The sequence below is a fragment of the Salmo salar genome, chromosome 05 (assembly GCF_965601325.2).
Source record: "Salmo salar chromosome 05, fSalSal1, whole genome shotgun sequence".
Lineage (NCBI taxonomy): Eukaryota > Metazoa > Chordata > Actinopteri > Salmoniformes > Salmonidae > Salmo > Salmo salar.
The window spans coordinates 36,430,553-36,447,970 of record NC_138295.1 but is presented as its reverse complement, the minus strand read 5'-3'; the positions used below and the strand labels follow the sequence as shown (position 1 = coordinate 36,447,970).

Here is a 17,418-nt window from a genome sequence, read left to right as displayed (position 1 = left end):
ACAAGTACAAGGGTAAAAGCCCTTTTAAGATACGTGTAACTGTGTTCCTTAATCTTGTGCGCGTAACCTTATGGAGGGCCGTGCAGTAGGCTTCATTGTGTAGGACTAGTGCCCAGCTCTATGTGTATCTAGAGAAGGGCCAGGGAGAGAGGGAAGAGAGACGTTATCAATGGTTGATTGGGCGGACAAGGGGAAGGAGGTTTTGGATTTCCTGCATCAATGGTTTTAACCCCATCGCTTTGTCTTTATCAAGCAAAAATAAGCACATTCGCAGACAGATCAATTCAGGCCAAGAGTAGCAGAAGATAGACTAATCCAGTCTACCTTGCATTCATTGCCGTTGTGCTGTGCTTTGTTGTTGTGCTCGATGAAGTAGCGCTTGAGTATTTATCCTCTCAAAAGTGTTGAAATGCAAGGTAGACTGATGGTCAAAACTCATGGATGAAAGTGTGGAGAACTTTTTTCTTTTTTCTATCTCAAAACAAACAGGCGGTTTATCCTATTGCGGCTTGTCTTCCTGTTCTGTTAAGCCGAGTGATGAGGGGGATAAGATGCACTGTTTTTGACTGTGTATGTACATGAACTGTGGTAGCAGGGTCATTGGGTTATGGCTAATTGTCTCTCATGGGGTAAACCCCTCTCTCCCTCATATTTGAATTGCACCAATATGTGAGAACAGATTTTTATGAAATACTGAAGAAGTGGAAGCTACCCCCCGCTGGATGTGTTCTCCCCTTATGCATCATTACTGCCCCCCCCCCATTGTGTCCCTGACTGGGTCTGGGAAAGAACCAGTCTGGCTATTATGTACCGTGGGCTCCAAGTGACCCACCCTGATGCCCCCTCCACCCCTGCACCCCGGCTGCCCGACAGAGAAGGGCATGGGGTCGCATGGGAGCATCGGGGGAACTTGGAGACGAGTGGTTGAGCAGGGTTGGTTGGTAGGGGGGCTGAGTTCGTTTTGGAGATGAGGGGTGAGTGAGATGCGTTACCCTTGGGATAGGCTGATCCCTGACCCCTAAGACCTGCTAGCCAACCCTAATGCTTTGTACTGTGACCTCAGTGGATCAGGGCTGGGTGTTTTTGATGATATACAGCTCTGAAGCTGGGAAGAAATATTCCTCTGGACATGTGCTGTAGCAGTGGGGCTACGAGCTACGAACCCACCCACTGAGTTTGACACTGCTCTGACCTACCAGTTTCTACTGGACTCTGTGTTCCTCTCTGACCAATAGCCAACTTGGATAATGGAAGCTCAAAATGTATGCCGTACATATCGTACTTTATACTTCTAGTGTAATTTCGTCCTCATTCTTAGCCGCCTTTATTAACGGGTGGCCGATGCTATAATGAAACACGACGTGGGCGTTCTCTTCTGTCTCGTTCCACCGCGGCAGTGACGGCCCACTGTGCTTCTGTGTATCAGCTCTGCTCCTCCATCTTGTTTCCCGCGTGGGTCAGCGCGGCAGGTTGCGACTCCCCCATTGAAAGTGACGTTAGTACGGTGATACAGAGGGATGAATTATTCTGTTTCATAGGGCCACTGTACGGCTCATTGATATGCAAAGGAGAGCCTGGCATGGCTTTACTGCCCTGGGCCCTGCCAGGTATCCATTTAATATCACTTGGAAATACACAGGATCCTTCATTTCTACTCTAATCAGGGGGATGATTTCACTCCAAACAGAGCCATTGTAATTCCACCGGCCTATAGAGGAGGAAGGTACCGCCGAGTTCTTTCCCATGGCTGAGTAGGAGTTGTAAACCTGAGATGGGATCTGAGGTACTAAGGGCAGGATCCTCTAAGGCTAGGCCCTGGCCCTTCTACATAATCCCCCCCACCTATTAGGCTACAAGCTGCCAAACTCTTTCCCGAGAAGTAACCTAGGGTGCACGGTCACAATAGAACGCCACGCATCTTAACATCATTATTTCACCATAGCATTAGAGATAAGGGTCAAAGGGGACAGTATCCTGTCAGAGATTTGGCTCTTGACCCATCAAGTGTGTGGAATGGACACCTTCCGAGTGGGAGATACCATGGCTCCAGTAGGCCTGTGGAGAGACAATAGGCGAACAGCGTAGGACCGTAGTGCTCTAAAGTCAGGTCGGGCGAAGAAGACGAAGTCGGCGCCATTTTTGTTTGTGCACAAAGTGCTCATCATCTCTGTCTTTTCGGAGACAGACAGGGGCGTGTCTGTCCTGTGGGAACCCCATCTGCAGGCCCATGGTGGTGATGGTGGAACCTCCCCTTCCTCCACACCCATCAGCGTTCACCCCCAATTACACACAAATAGATAGACTACCACAAAGGCACAGCATGCGCAAACTTACCTGCCCCCCCCCAACCCCACGCCAATTGTTTGTGCCCAGGAACATATTTAAAGATGCACGCTTCCACACCCTTATATCTCCGCAGGAGGCCACAGGAAACTGATGAAGATGCAGGCAGGTTGATCAGGACATAGTGCGGCCTACATGTCCCTGAGTGACGTGTCGCAACGTTGCACCGCCAAACCACTGCCATTATCAACAATGAATCGACATCATTTTCTGTAGAAAGCCCAATTTGGACTTGAAAGAGGCTGCCATGGAAGCCGATCGCTCAGATAGGAGAGGGAGGGGAATCACTTGTCGCCCGGCGGAGCTTCCACCCCTCCTGTCGTGACGGAGGCAGCCATTCACACCGAGCATCTATCAAGCTGCATGAAATTGCCTTTTTGCGTCAGCAAGTGGTGGATTTGTAACAAGGCCTTAAGGATAGCTTATTTACTCAGTTGTTTATGGCGAATCAAAGTGAGCCAAACTTTTCTCATCTTTTTCTTCTCTCTCGGCGTCGAAGCCTCTTAGCCGCGGCCCTTTCATGGTGTCAGGGGCGGGGCCAAGGCGTTGCATGTGATTCCCTATCTCCGGGAACCCCGCAATTACATCTGGCACAACTCTGCATGAACTAGCGCTTTATAGTCCTTTGTGCATCGCAGCTTTGAAGCGCCGGGTCCCTCTATAAGTTGCCTTTTTGTCGTCCCCCCCCCCCCCCCCCCCCATCGTCCTACACTCAGCACCCATCCCCCAACCAACCCCCGCTAGAGACAGAAGACAGAATGCGATGTGTCGTCTTCCTCCCCAACACAAAGCCCCAGTGCATTGGACACACCTTGGACAGCACAAAGGATGAAAAGCGCGGCGAGGTTTGGACACGCAGGACCACGCTGCCAGGCCCGATAAAGACGCTTCAAAAGTCGAGCCGTGAGCAGCGGCCCTCCTCTGCCGCTCCTTCTCTTTCTTCCCAGGGTCCTGGAGTGACAGAAAAAGAAAGAAAAGAGAAAGGGAGGGAATGAAAGAGAAAAATATAATATTTTTGTTTTCCGCTTATTGTATTTGTGACAGTGCGTTCGAGGTCTGTGCATATAAATAGCAATGTGTTGCCGAGGAGACTAGACAGACAGAGAGTAGGGTAAATGTGTACATAAGCATATAGATTAGTGTGTGTACGCTTGTTTTTGAGGAAGAGTAAAGGATTATCCAAAAACATCCCCAGCTTTGAGGCTGGCGACCTATTAATGAACTCTGGAACCCCATCAACAATCTCCCTCTCTCATCTCTCTTCTCACAGAGACAGACTACCCACAGCTTGACAGTATCCTTCCAAAACACCGTTACTGAAAAAACAGGCTTCTGGCAAACAGCTGTGGCAAATCTTTGGCCAAATAGGTTATATTTTCACACGCAAATGTGTTTTGTGGCAAACTGTTGCTGCAAATTTGCAAACTTCTGGCAAACAATTCTGGGAAACGTGTGGCGAACATTCTACTGTTTGCTTTAAATTTGCTGCAAACTCATTATGAATATGCAAATTAGATCCGTTTTTTTTGGTTACTTTGGGTATTAACAACATTGAAATGTCATATCTACATAAACCAAATCACATATGAACTTGCTCCTCACAGAGAAAACTAAACGTATCATACTAAAGACACATACAAAAAGAAAGACAACATACAAAATGTACTAAATATGCTAAACAACATGCATTCAATGTCTTAACAGATACAAATAATAAATAAATCCAATACAACTTGAAATCATCAGCATGCTAAATATTTCCCTAAATATAAATGGTTTATTTCATATTTTTATGTAGCTACATTTACATGAGAGAAATGCCTGCCATCCAGGACATCTACAGCACCCGGTGTCACAGGAAGGCCAAGAAGATCATCAAGGACCTCAGCCACCCGAGCCACGGCCTGTTCACCCCGCTAGAAGGTGGAGACAGTACAGGTGCAAACAGCTTTGCTTGGACCAAGAGACTGAGAAAGCAGCTTTTATCTCCAGGCCATCAGACTGTTAAACAGTCACCACTAGCCGGCCTTGTATGCAGTCCTGCGCCTTAGTCACTGTTCTAGCCGGCTAACGGTAGCCGGTACCCTACCCTGCAACTTAGAGACTGCTGCTCTATGTACATAGTCATTGAACACTGGTCACGTTAATGTTTACATACTGTTTCACCCACTTTATATGTATATACTGCATTCTAGTCATGGCTCATCCAATATAACACATGATTTTTTGTTGTTGTTATGGATTATGTGTGTATTATTTTTATTATTGCAGTGTTGGAGCTAGAAACCAAAACTATTTCGCTGCACCTGCCATAACATTTGCAAGTCTGTGTACACAACCAATAAACTTTGATTTGATTTTAGGATTAGGTTTAAAGGGGCAACTACAGAATTTACACGAGCCAAGTGATAACTGAACAATGAGCTTTCAACCAATGGATGTTAAAAAACAAAATCAGATCCAGTTCAGAACTATTGTCTTTGGAGACAGCGGACCTGTGGAAGTCCTTCGTCCAAAGTTTGTTGAATGCATGAACTGAAACAATCAGAAAACACAAAACAAAATCAACATTAGGATACTGAAAACAATCACTGAAAACATTTTCTATTTTGGCATCTTAAAAGGTAGACTCAGAGGCCAACGGATGGGTTTGGTTTTGGAAAAACAGGGTCAGCTGTTACAAAGTTGCCTTGATGTTGCTTTGCTTCTCCCTGAAACTGGCGTTCTATATGTTTTACAGCAAGGAAACATTGTTTCTGCCTTGTAAAAAAGCTGTATAAACAAAAGATGTAGAAAGATGTAGAAAAACGACATAAAATTGAGTTATGCCTAATATGGCAATCGATATTATTTTTCCAAAATGAATTAGTGTTCATTTACATCTCAAAGTCATGCATGCAAGAAACACTGACCTGGTGCACACATATTTCTCTGTCCTCAGCTTGATTGAAGGCCTCAATCTGTATTTTTTCCCTTGTAACTGATTGCTTATGAAAGAGAGAAGGTGTAACACATGGTCAAGATGAGCTAGATACTAGTTTAAAGCAATTGTTACAAAGAATTCACGTATAGGCTACATTTATGAGAATACTACATGCATTTGCTTATCTACCTTCTTAAGCTTGAAGACGATTTATCACTTAAAAAAGTGTAATGAGTGAGTGCACCACAAACATCGTTCCAGGGTATTTATTGCTGCATCCTCCTTCCAATACATCCTCTTCAAACACCATGGTTAGGTGCTTTTGCTTTGATGTCAAGACAGTTCATACTGTTGCCACAGATAGAACAATGAGCTAGATATTTCACCGGATGTATAAATGTGAAGCATCCGGTTGGCATTTCCACTCACTACCAAATATGGTGATGAAAAGAAGCCCTGTGGCCGTTAGTGGGAGAAGATAGATTTTGGTCAACATTCTGCTAATTTTATCAATACAGTTTTCTGTTTTCAAAATTAGAATCTGTCACTAACAGAGTGGACAAATTTTTGTAGACTAAAAATGTGCATTCTTTAGAAGGAGTGCAAGGGCGAATTGAGGTATTGCACACACACACACACACACGTCATAGAGTAGGCGTTCCCTAACGGAAATATGCAAATACATGCTAGAACGTGCCAATAGGATCTCGCTAGCTCGTGCTTGGCTCTGACAACACCCTTGCTTGTTCTGCCCACTATGGTTAATTTTCTCCCATTGGAAATGACAGGCTGTGGCCTACCTTGGGTTAGTTATACAAATCTTTGCTGTTGCTACCATGTTGTGCTAACTAGCTAACACGTAACTGAACAGTGAAGCTAGCATATTGACATGAATATTATTGGTATTAGCTAAAAGACAGCAAAGTATTCACCTAAAAATATACATGTTTAGGCAAATCATTAGTTAGCTAGCTAGCTATCACATCAATTGTGCAAAATATGATAGCTAATGTTAGCCAGCTAACTAAGCGCTAGCCACTAGCTGACAGACTGAAACTGATACAGCAACAAAATATGTTTCACTCTTTCCCATAAAACATGACATTGCTAACCAGTCATCAATTATCTAACACAATTTTAAAGTTGATTAGGAAGTTTCATTAATAAGCTAGACACTCACTTGACAACTTCGGTAGGTAGCTAGATAACTTTGTTTCCATTTTCCAACAGATTTTTCTTCTCCCCTTGACTGGTCATCTACGGTTACTGGTCTTGGAACTCATGTGTTCACCAAAAACAACTTCTGTTTGTCACTACTAGTGGCAATAAATATTGTTGCCACAGATTAAAATAGAATCTTGAGGGAATTGTTTGCCAGAAAAAAACCTCTGGCGAACTTGCCACTAGTGGCAATACATATTATTGTTGCCAAAGGTTTTCCATAGATACATCACTAGTGGCAAACATTTGCAAACTTCTGGCACTATTTTGTGGCACACTATAGATGGGTTAGCTGACAACATCACGAAAACGGTGTGCACGCTTCCATGGGTGATTCTGGATGGCCAAATAGCTATCAACAATTACAAAAAGCTGCCATGTGGGGAATTGAAGGTGGCTCATTTCAGCAATTTCATCTTGTTCTTGATACCATGTCTTGTTTTGAGGTGTTTTGACTGATATCATGTCTATCCTAATATGGCTAAAATTCACTAGCTAGCTAACCAACAACTGTACCGATGTATTTGAGACAAAAAGTGCTCATTGTGCCAATTTATTTATCTGTTTTCAATAAACATCGGAGACAAAATACAGTTTACATGTTGTCAACAATCTAAGCCAACCATGTCTGTTTTGCCCCATAGTTGCGCACGCATTGGTTTTGTTGCTAAACAACCGATCCGTCTATTTAGTTTGCAGCAAATTTGCCACAAACCTGCAGGAAGTTTGCTGCAACAAATAGTTTTTTGTAAGGGCAATCAAACTCCTTCGGCTGAAATTGCCGGGCAGTGGTTTACAAGAGATAGGGGGATGAGTTTTGTGTGACAGTCACTGACATTTGGGGCCTTGATTTATAGGCCTATTTTTTTTGTTCCATTAATACATGGATCAGAAACACAATTAGTACATCACTCCCTCCCTCTTCCCCTCTCTCTTCTTCTTTCTGTATCTCCCTCATTCTCCAACCCCCACCGGGGGTCGTCCAAAATGGAGACGAAAAAGAGCAGAGTTTTTCCCCGGTAGTAGCCCCCCCCTCCATCCCCCGCACCTCTCCTCTCTCCCAACCAAAACAGATGGCGTTTTATGCTGAGCACAATAAGGACTATTCAGCATAAGCCGGGCGAGCCCTCCCCACCTGCGCTCGGCTCCCAATCACAACCTAATGAACACATTGGAAGCAGTCTGCTCCAAATTACGCCCAGTAGGCTACGGGCCCACAGGTAACCCCCCTGCCCCATCTCCTAGTCCTCCCTCTCCCCCTTCGCCGGTCTCCCTGAACACCCACCCCAAACCTCTGCCCCATGCGGCACCCAGCCCCTGCACACTGGTGCTTAATCAAATCAAGATTTCTTTATCTCCCCGTCAGCATTCCAACACAACACTGGGAGCTGGAAAGTGTGGAGTGCAGCGACAAGCGTATATGTTACATGTGGGGAGATGCAGACTGACAGGCTCTTGTGTTTATGTGTTCATACAGAACTGAAGGGACTCTAGCTTTCATACCAGGTTTAGGATGTTAGGGTGTTTCTTCGTTGTGGTAGAGAGTTATATGTATAGTTTATGTTACTATCTATAATAAATTCTGTTTTATTTGAGTTGCTCTCTCACCTGTGCACAAACTCCTATACACACACCCCTGAGTGGGCATCTGAGGCCTTTACTAAGGACTAGGATGTGAGATTGAGAGATAACAACATCAGGCATATCCATTTCCCCTATTTGCCTGTTTTCTTTACTTCTGAGGACATCACTAATGGGTTGCAGTAGGCTCTTTAGCACATTCAACTGCATGTACAGTTACTGTACTTGTGTTTGTGTGCGCAGTATCTGTGAGCAAAGGGAGGGGGTAGTTATATATTCTCAGTGCTCGACAACAGAAGTGTGCAGTGGACCAAAAAACCCTGACCTACTGAAACACCCCCCAACAGTCCCAAAAGTCCCCTGTGACAAAAGGGTGAGTTCAGGGCACCCATGATTCCCTTCCTCACCTTGTCCCATCAATCGCCCCTGGTTCTCAGGGACCTCGGGCCAACAACCACCCCCATCCGCCCCCGTGTCTGTCCATCACAGGGCCTGACAGGTCCCCATGTCCCCCTGGCCAAATCTACACCTCAATCGGCCCGGGGCTGGTGGACCAAGCCTGGTCAAAGCCTGGTCCTTCTGCCGCATGTCAAAAAGCAGCCAGGAGCCACAGAGGAAGTGCAAATATCCTCTCTCCATCCTAATGGCCTTGCTTCAGATGGATGCGCCCATGACAATAGGACCCCGTGCCTGTGGTTTTTGTCAGCGGGCAACAGAGGCCACCTCAATGACTCTGCATAATTATGCATGCAGCCAGAGGACCATTGACATGTTAAAAAGCAACCGACAGTTGCTATGATAATTGATTTGGGCCCATTCCGAAACAGAGGGCCTTCTTGTCTTAACATGTCTTAAGGGCCACTTTGAGGGGCATCCGGCAGGATTTAGAATAAGATTCAGGAGGGTATCTTTTCTCTGCCTGTTCATCCTTTAACATATCTCTCCAGTAAGAGAGCTTTGATGGAGTTGTTATTGAGGAGATGTGCTGTGGGTTTTTGGTGACACCTCTTGTAGATTGACAAGCAGCTTGTAGGTAGTTTTACGCCAGTGGAGGGAAATGGGCTTGAGGTAGATGAGACTGTAGTAGACTATTCAGAAACATTTCCAAAACCTTTTATTATCATGCGATCTCTATGAAACCAGACCTTTTCCAGAAGACAGTCAGAGAGAGGTTTGACGTTTGAACTCATCACCCCCAACAAGACCATAGACAAGCAGCCAGCCTCCACTGCTGGGCTGTCTGAGTAATATCACACCTGCCATCAGGGACCACTGTGACTTGTTTAACCAAACATCAGCATCAATAGCATTCCTCTGGATCCTGCAGGCCTTTTGATTGGGATGTTTGGTTACATCACGGGACGTCTCTGCTCCCACTACTCCCTCTCTGCTCCTTCTGCTTCCATAGTGTCTCAATGAGACTGGTCACTTCTTGTGTCCAGCTGCACTGTGTTTGGTCAGTAATGTAAAACCAGGAAGCCTTTGAAACCTAATGAAAGCCTCTTCGGGAGGAGGTTGGAAGTTCATCATTATTAGGAGACTCAAAGGGTATCCCCCTGACTTCCTGGGGCAGGTCACTGACATCCTGGTCTCTTCTCTACAGCTGGAGGTTGTGCTGAGTGTGTTTAAGAGAGTGTGTGTGTCAGTGAGTGTGTGTCAGTTCTAGTCTGTGTGTCCGTTAGATTGTGTGTCAGTTCTAGTGTGTATGTCGGTTAGATTGTGTGTCACAGAGTATCAGCGAGTGTGTCTCAGTTTTAGTGTTTGCTGGTTAAAGTGTGTGTCATCAGAGCGTATGTCGGTTAAGAGTGTGTCTGAGTTTAAAGTGCGTCGGACTCGGTTGCGGTACGTGTCATTAGGGCGGAAGGCAGCCTAGTGGGTTAAGAGCGTCGGGCCAGTAACTGAATGGTCACTGGTTCGAATCCTCAAGCTGACTAGGTGACAAATCTGTCCATGTGCACTTGAGCAAGGCACTTAACCTCAATTACTACTGTAAGTCGCTCTGGATAAGAGTGTCTGCTAAATGACTAAAATGTGAATGATTAGAGTGTGTGCGTTAGCGAAAAGTTAAGCGAATGTGTCAGTGATGTCTGTCATCAGTATATACCTATCCGTGGCCTACTGAGCTCCCCTCTCCTACACGGGCTCATTCAAACCAGCCCGAACACGAGGTGTGTGCTCTGTCACATGAATATTTATATTTCCTTTAGAACTGTGCCAAGCAGCAGACAGACGAGAGGAAGGATTACATAGACCACTCTAGCAGAGCGTTTACACAGTGTTTGCACGTATAATTACGATGCTGTTGTATCTGTCATAAAAATCGGGGGGGAGGGGGGGGGGTCGGTGTTGCAGGAAATGTAGCAGGAGCCAATGTAGCCGTTTCCACTTTGAACAGTGGGAAATTAAATCTTGTCGAAACCTCACAATGTTGTCTTGACATCATTCCAACGTTTATAGATTTTCCTATGTGTGGTGAGATGGTTGTGTAAAAGCTGTAAGTGGTTCACCTGGTGTTCGTATGGGGAACAAAGGTTGCAATGTATGCACAATGCAGATTACCTTCAGGGAGGTCTAGCTTCCCGTGCTAATTCATGAGAACCATCTTGTGTGACTACCTACCGTAAAATAAACCTAGCTACTAACGAGTCCTTATCTGATGGAAATGACCTGTTTAAGAGTCAATATTTCATCCATTCATCAAACTGTATTTCTATAACTGTTTTGGAAGAGGTTTTGTTTTACTATAACCTGTTCATCAAATGTTCTGTCCTTTAACAACAGACTATTTAGACAATGACTGACTTATCAGCAGTACTTCCTAGGAGAGAACAGCCGAGTGGCCTATCTGTCTGTCTAACTATCTGTCTGACAATCTGTCTGACTAACAATCTGTCTGTCTAACTATCTCTCTGACTAACTATCTCTCTGACTAACTGTCTGTCTGTCTGTCTGTCTGTCTGTCTGTCTGTCTGTCTGTCTGTCTGTCTGTCTGTCTGTCTGTCTGTCTGTCTGTCTGTCTGTCTGTCTGTCTGTCTGTCTGTCTGTCTGTCTGTCTGTCTAACTGTCTGACTAACTGTCTGTCTGACTAACTATCTATCTGTCTAACTATCTGTCTGTCTGTCTAACTATCTGTCTGTCTAACTATCTGTCTGTCTAACTATCTGTCTGTCTGTCTAACTATCTGTCTGTCTGTCTGTCTGTCTGTCTGTCTGTCTGTCTGTCTGTCTGTCTGTCTAACTATCTGTCTGTCTAACTGTCTGACTAACTATCTGTCTGACTAACTATCTGTCTGACTATCTATCTGTCTAACTATCTGTCTAAGTATCGATCTGTCTGTCTAACTATCTGTCTATCTGTCTGTCTGTCTGACTAACTATCTGTCTAACTATCTGTCTGTCTGTCTAACTATCTGTCTGACTAACTATCTCTCTGACTAACTATCTCTCTGACTAACTGTCTGTCTGTCTGTCTGTCTGTCTGTCTGTCTGTCTGTCTGTCTGTCTGTCTGTCTGTCTGTCTGTCTGTCTGTCTGTCTGTCTGTCTGTCTGTCTAACTGTCTAACTGTCTGACTAACTATCTGTCTGACTAACTATCTATCTGTCTAACTATCTGTCTAACTATCTGTCTGTCTGTCTAACTATCTGTCTGTCTAACTATCTGTCTGTCTAACTATCTGTCTGACTAACTATCTGTCTGTCTAACTATCTGTCTGGCTAACTATCTGTCTGTCTGTCTGTCTGTCTGTCTGTCTGTCTGTCTGTCTGTCTGTCTGTCTGTCTGTCTGTCTGTCTGTCTAACTATCTGTTTGTCTAACTATCTGTCTGACTAACTATCTGTCTGTCTGTCTGTCTGTCTGTCTGTCTGTCTGTCTGTCTGTCTGTCTGTCTGTCTGTCTGTCTGTCTGTCTGTCTGTCTGACTAACTATCTGTCTGACTAACTATCTATCTGTCTAACTATCTGTCTGTCTGTCTAACTATCTGTCTGTCTAATTATCTGTCTAACTATCTGTCTGTCTAACTATCTGTCTGTCTAACTATCTGTCTAACTATATGTCTGTCTGACTAACTATCTGTCTGTCTAACTATCTGTCTGTCTGTCTAACTATCTGTCTGTCTAATTATCTGTCTAACTATCTGTCTGTCTAACTATCTGTCTGTCTAACTATCTGTCTAACTATATGTCTGTCTGACTAACTATCTGTCTGTCTAACTATCTGTCTGTCTAACTAACTATCTGTCTGTCTAACTATCTGTCTGACTAACTGTCTGTCTGTCTGTCTGTCTAACTGTCTGACTAACTATCTGTCTGACTAACTATCTGTCTGACTATCTATCTGTCTAACTATCTGTCTAACTATCTGTCTGTCTGTCTAACTATCTGTCTGTCTAACTATCTGTATGTCTAACTATCTGTCTAACTATCTGTCTGTCTGTCTGTCTGTCTAACTATCTGTCTGTCTAATTATCTGTCTAACTATCTGTCTGTCTAACTATCTGTCTGTCTAACTATCTGTCTAACTATATGTCTGTCTGACTAACTATCTGTCTGTCTAACTATCTGTCTGTCTAACTAACTATCTGTCTGTCTAACTATCTGTCTGACAAACTGTCTGTCTGTCTGTCTGTCTAACTGTCTGACTAACTATCTGTCTGACTAACTATCTGTCTGACTATCTATCTGTCTAACTATCTGTCTAACTATCTGTCTGTCTGTCTAACTATCTGTCTGTCTAACTATCTGTATGTCTAACTATCTGTCTAACTATCTGTCTGTCTGTCTGTCTGTCTAACTATCTGTCTGTCTAACTATCTGTCTGTCTAACTATCTGTCTGTCTAACTGTCTGTCTGTCTGTCTGTCTGTCTGTCTGTCTGTCTGTCTGTCTGTCTGTCTGTCTGTCTGTCTAACTATCTGTCTGTCTAACTGTCTGACTAACTATCTGTCTTACTAACTATCTGTCTATCTAGCTGTCTAACTATCTGTCTAACTATCGGTCTGTCTGTCTAACTATCTGTCTGTCTAACTATCTGTCTGTCTAACTATCTGTCTGACTAACTATCTGTCTAACTATATGTCTGTCTGACTAACTATCTGTCTGTCTAACTATCTGTCTGTCTGTCTGTCTAACTGTCTGACTAACTATCTGTCTGTCTAACTATCTGTCTAACTATCTGTCTGTCTGTCTAACTATCTGTCTGTCTAACTATCTGTATGTCTAACTATCTGTCTAACTATCTGTCTGTCTGTCTGTCTAACTATCTGTCTGTCTAACTATCTGTCTGTCTAACTATCTGTCTGACTAACTATCTGTCTGTCTAACTATCTGTCTGTCTGTCTGTCTGTCTGTCTGTCTGTCTGTCTGTCTGTCTGTCTGTCTGTCTGTCTGTCTGTCTGTCTGTCTGTCTGACTAACTATCTGTCTATCTCTCTGTCTGACTAACTATCTGTCTAAATATCTAACTATCCATCCATCCATCCCATGGTACACAAAGCCACACTGACCCAGATATCACTGAGAGAGAGAGAGAGAGAGAGAGAGAGAGAGAGAGAGAGAGAGAGAGACAGACAGACAGACAGACAGACAGACAGACAGACAGACAGACAGACAGACAGACAGACAGACAGACAGACAGACAGACAGACAGACAGACAGACAGACAGACAGACAGACAGACAGAGACTGCGTGTGAGTGTCATTAGTACTACTCTGTTAACAGCCTCTACGTAGAGAATTAACTCACAGACATTCATTGGTTTCTGATTGACCACCCGTTTTTTTAGGATGTCCCCCACTTCACCATTTTAGGTCAATCAGCATTGTATTCGGGACGAACTTGATTTAACATCTGAGAGACCGCGAAGGATACCAAATGTTACAAGATATTGTTGCTCAGATAAGTCAGCTATGCCAGTGACATCCCTGGTCCTTGCGGAGCCCCCCTTTTATCTATGGAGATGAGAGTGGGGTGCCCTGGGCGGTGGTGGCCACCCCTCCTGTCACCTTCGTCCCACCGGGTGGCAGCCTGATGCCTATGTTTCTATGCTAATGGATATGCCTGGTGGTCTCAGCACTCTCCTTTATCTTATCGCTCTCTCTCTTTATCTTATCTCTTTCCTCCGCCTCTGTCCTCTGCCTCAGTCACAGGAGGCTGCTGAAGGGAGGACGGCTCATAATAATGTCTGGAACGGAGTCAATGGAATGGCATCAAACACATGGAAACCACGTGTTTGATGAGTTCGATACCATTCCATTCATTCCGTTCCAGCCGTTACTGAGAGCCCGTCCTCCCCAATTAAGGTGCCACCAACCCCCTGTGGCCTCAGTGCATACCTGGCATGCCTTATGCTCTGTCTGCTCTAGCCGTCTCACCTGACTCTCTGTCTCTCACCTTCACGTGCTGCCATCACACTAGCTCTGTGAATGCCTTGCATATTTTCTCTGTAATTCTGGCACACATTTATTTCCGATTTTCTGTGAATCTCAAAATCTGTGGTTAAAACTGTACCATGGTTTGAATGTCTATGGCCAGCAGCCATAGATAGTGCTAAACATGGCCCGATCATTAAAACCCTAATTCAGAGATATCTATTTACACTCTTTCTATAGATGAAGAGATGGCCTTGTTGCTACGGATCACCACCGGTTAACTCTATCCCCAGAGCCTGATTGTGTGAGTGTGAATTAACCCAAACCCAGCAGAGGAATTAAAGGGATAAAAAGTTGTTGTGACCCCAACATTATTTCAGTCCAGAATGGGACCGATCAGACAGTATAAATCCATGCTGACTTAACCCCCCCGACCCCCCGCTCTCCCCCTTAGCCTCTTTGTCTCCATTGAGCCCTACCTCCCCAGGGTGATTATTTCTTATCATGTACTTATTTGTTTAATCCACCCCTCCCCCTACAGCATTTGGCGGGCCCACTCCCCATACACTGGCTGTCTGGTGGTAGGAGCCCCTCTCTCTCCCCCTCCTTATACAGTCCCCATCCTGTCCCCAGCCCTAGCCTCAGCCTTAGTCCCAGCCCGAACCACAGCCCCAGCCCTAATCCCAGCCTTAACCCCAACAATAGCCCCAACCATAGCCCCAGCCCTAACCCTAGCCCCAGCGACAATAGGTGGATGTTCACTCCGCAGCCTCTGAACCCCATCGGGGGGGATTCCTTCTCCCCCTCTCCGCCCCCAGTACCCCTCCCTCTTGCATGCAGCCACCACTAGTGAGCCTGTATGCACACCATAAATAATGGATGCATTAGCATGCATGAATATCTTTTTAGAAGGGGGGGATGCCTTAATTCATTATTAATCCCCTCAGAGGAAAACGGGGCTGTAGCAGCCTGGACTTGGCTGGGCTAGGCCCCTACTAAACCCTGATTTAGGGTCTCTGTCTATGGCTCGTCTGTACACTATCATACTCCCCCACCCCTCCCGAAATCACTGTCCCTCCCCACCCAGATCAAGTCCCCCTCCACCCCCCTTCATCAAGCCTCCTCAATCTTTCTCAAAACACATCTGGAAGGGGGGGATAATCTGCTATCATTTTTGAGGGGGGCGAGGGGCTGATCCTGGGGGGGCACAGTGGGGTGACCACTCCCTGACAGTATCAAGGCTGGAGCTCTGACGGTCAACGGTTGTATTTCTTTGTATTTGTATTTAAACAAAACAGGTATGGTCCATTACGTCCCTTAAATAACATCCACTGGCGGAGGCAAACCAAACCATGTCTCTGTATTTTCTGGTTGTGTTTTTTTTGTTGAAGGTTGAACAGCCATAGAGCTATTGACTTTGAAGTTGCCATTAGCACCATTTGGCGGGGGGCGGGGTAGGATCGTGGGGGGGTTAGGAGGAGAGGAGGGGGAGGGGGGGCGGATGACAAATACAATTCTGATCGCAGAGCGTAAAGTAATTTATGGTGGGGGGTTGTCGAGGGGTTATGTGGTTTCGTGTTATTTTTAGAACTGGAACAGTGGGCATTGAGGAAAGCTGTTGCAATTTCATCAAGCACATTGTAAATCCAGGGTTGAGTATTTAGTTGGTTTAGTACTGTAAAGAGCATGTGTTACAGGAAGATAAAGATGCTCTACGCTGGCAATTTACAAATGTGTTTGTACAGGATGTTTGCATGCGTGTGGGTTGTGTGTGTGTGTGTGTGTGGGGGGGGGGGGGGGTTGTATGGTTGTATGCTACTGGCTCTAGTCTAGACGTGTGTGTGTGTCAGAGTGTGTGTGTACGTGCTACACCCCGTCCCTCTCTCCCACCACTAGGTCGCACTGCCTGCCTCACAGCATTTGCTCCTGCCTGACTCCAGCCTCCTCCTGGCTCACAGCAGCCAATCACCGCCCTCAAAAGCATTGCCACGCTGCAGCCTCCACCAGTCACAAATCACTACAGAACGCACACAGACACACATGCAATGCCTAGTGAACGTCTACACACCACTTTGCTGCCTTAAAATGAAATCTACAGATCTACACAACCTACTCCACATTTTAAATGTTAAAGAAAATGATGGAACATTTTCCAAATGAATAAAATAAAATTAAGATGTCTTGATTGCGTGTCTTCACACCCCAGAGTTAAAAATTGGTGGAAGAACCTTTGGCACCGATTACAGCTTTGAATCATTTTGAATACGATTCTACAAACGTTGCACGACTCTTAGGGCAACATATATCCACTGAGTTTGTCAAAATTGCTCAAGCTATATACATTTGGTTGGGAGTCATTGATGGACAGCAATATTCAAATCTTGCCTCTGATTTCAAGCACGTTTAATTCAGGACTGAGACTGGACCACCCAGGAACACTTAACACCGATTGGAAAGCCATTCTGGTGTGTCTTTGGCTTTAAAATGTGTGTAACTGTCCTGCTCAAAAATTAAACTAGCCCAGGGTTTTCCTCTAGATTTTTATCTGGGCTTTGCTCTTTTCATATTTATTTTGATCCTGACAAACTCCCCATTCCCTGTTGGTGACAAGCATACACATAACATAATGCTGCCACCACGATATTTGAAAATACAGAGAGTTTCACTTTGTATTGTGTTGTATTAGATTTGACCCAAACCTAGCATTTTTAATTTAGGCCAAAAAGTGAATGTATTTGCCATGTTATCTTACAGTATAACTTAGCGGCCTTGTTGCAAACAGAATGGATGATTTGAAGTCGATTATTTTAACACAAGCTTCCTTCTTTTTTTGACTTTGTCATACAGGCTAGTAATGTGGAGTGAATGCAATGTTGTTGATCCTCTGTATTTTCAAGCATTGTGATGGCAACATCATGTTATGGGTATTCTTGTCACTGGCAGGGACTGGGAAGTTTGTCATGATCAAAATAAATATGAAAGGAGC

At 44.8% G+C, this 17,418-nt stretch overlaps 1 long non-coding RNA gene across 1 annotated transcript in view; it reads left to right on the top strand.

Moving 5' to 3' along the window:
- The window catches only part of LOC145879509 (uncharacterized), a 153,267-nt gene that overhangs the window by 1,189 nt on the left and 134,660 nt on the right, over nt 1-17,418 (top strand). The gene's annotated exons all lie outside the window — the stretch shown is intronic.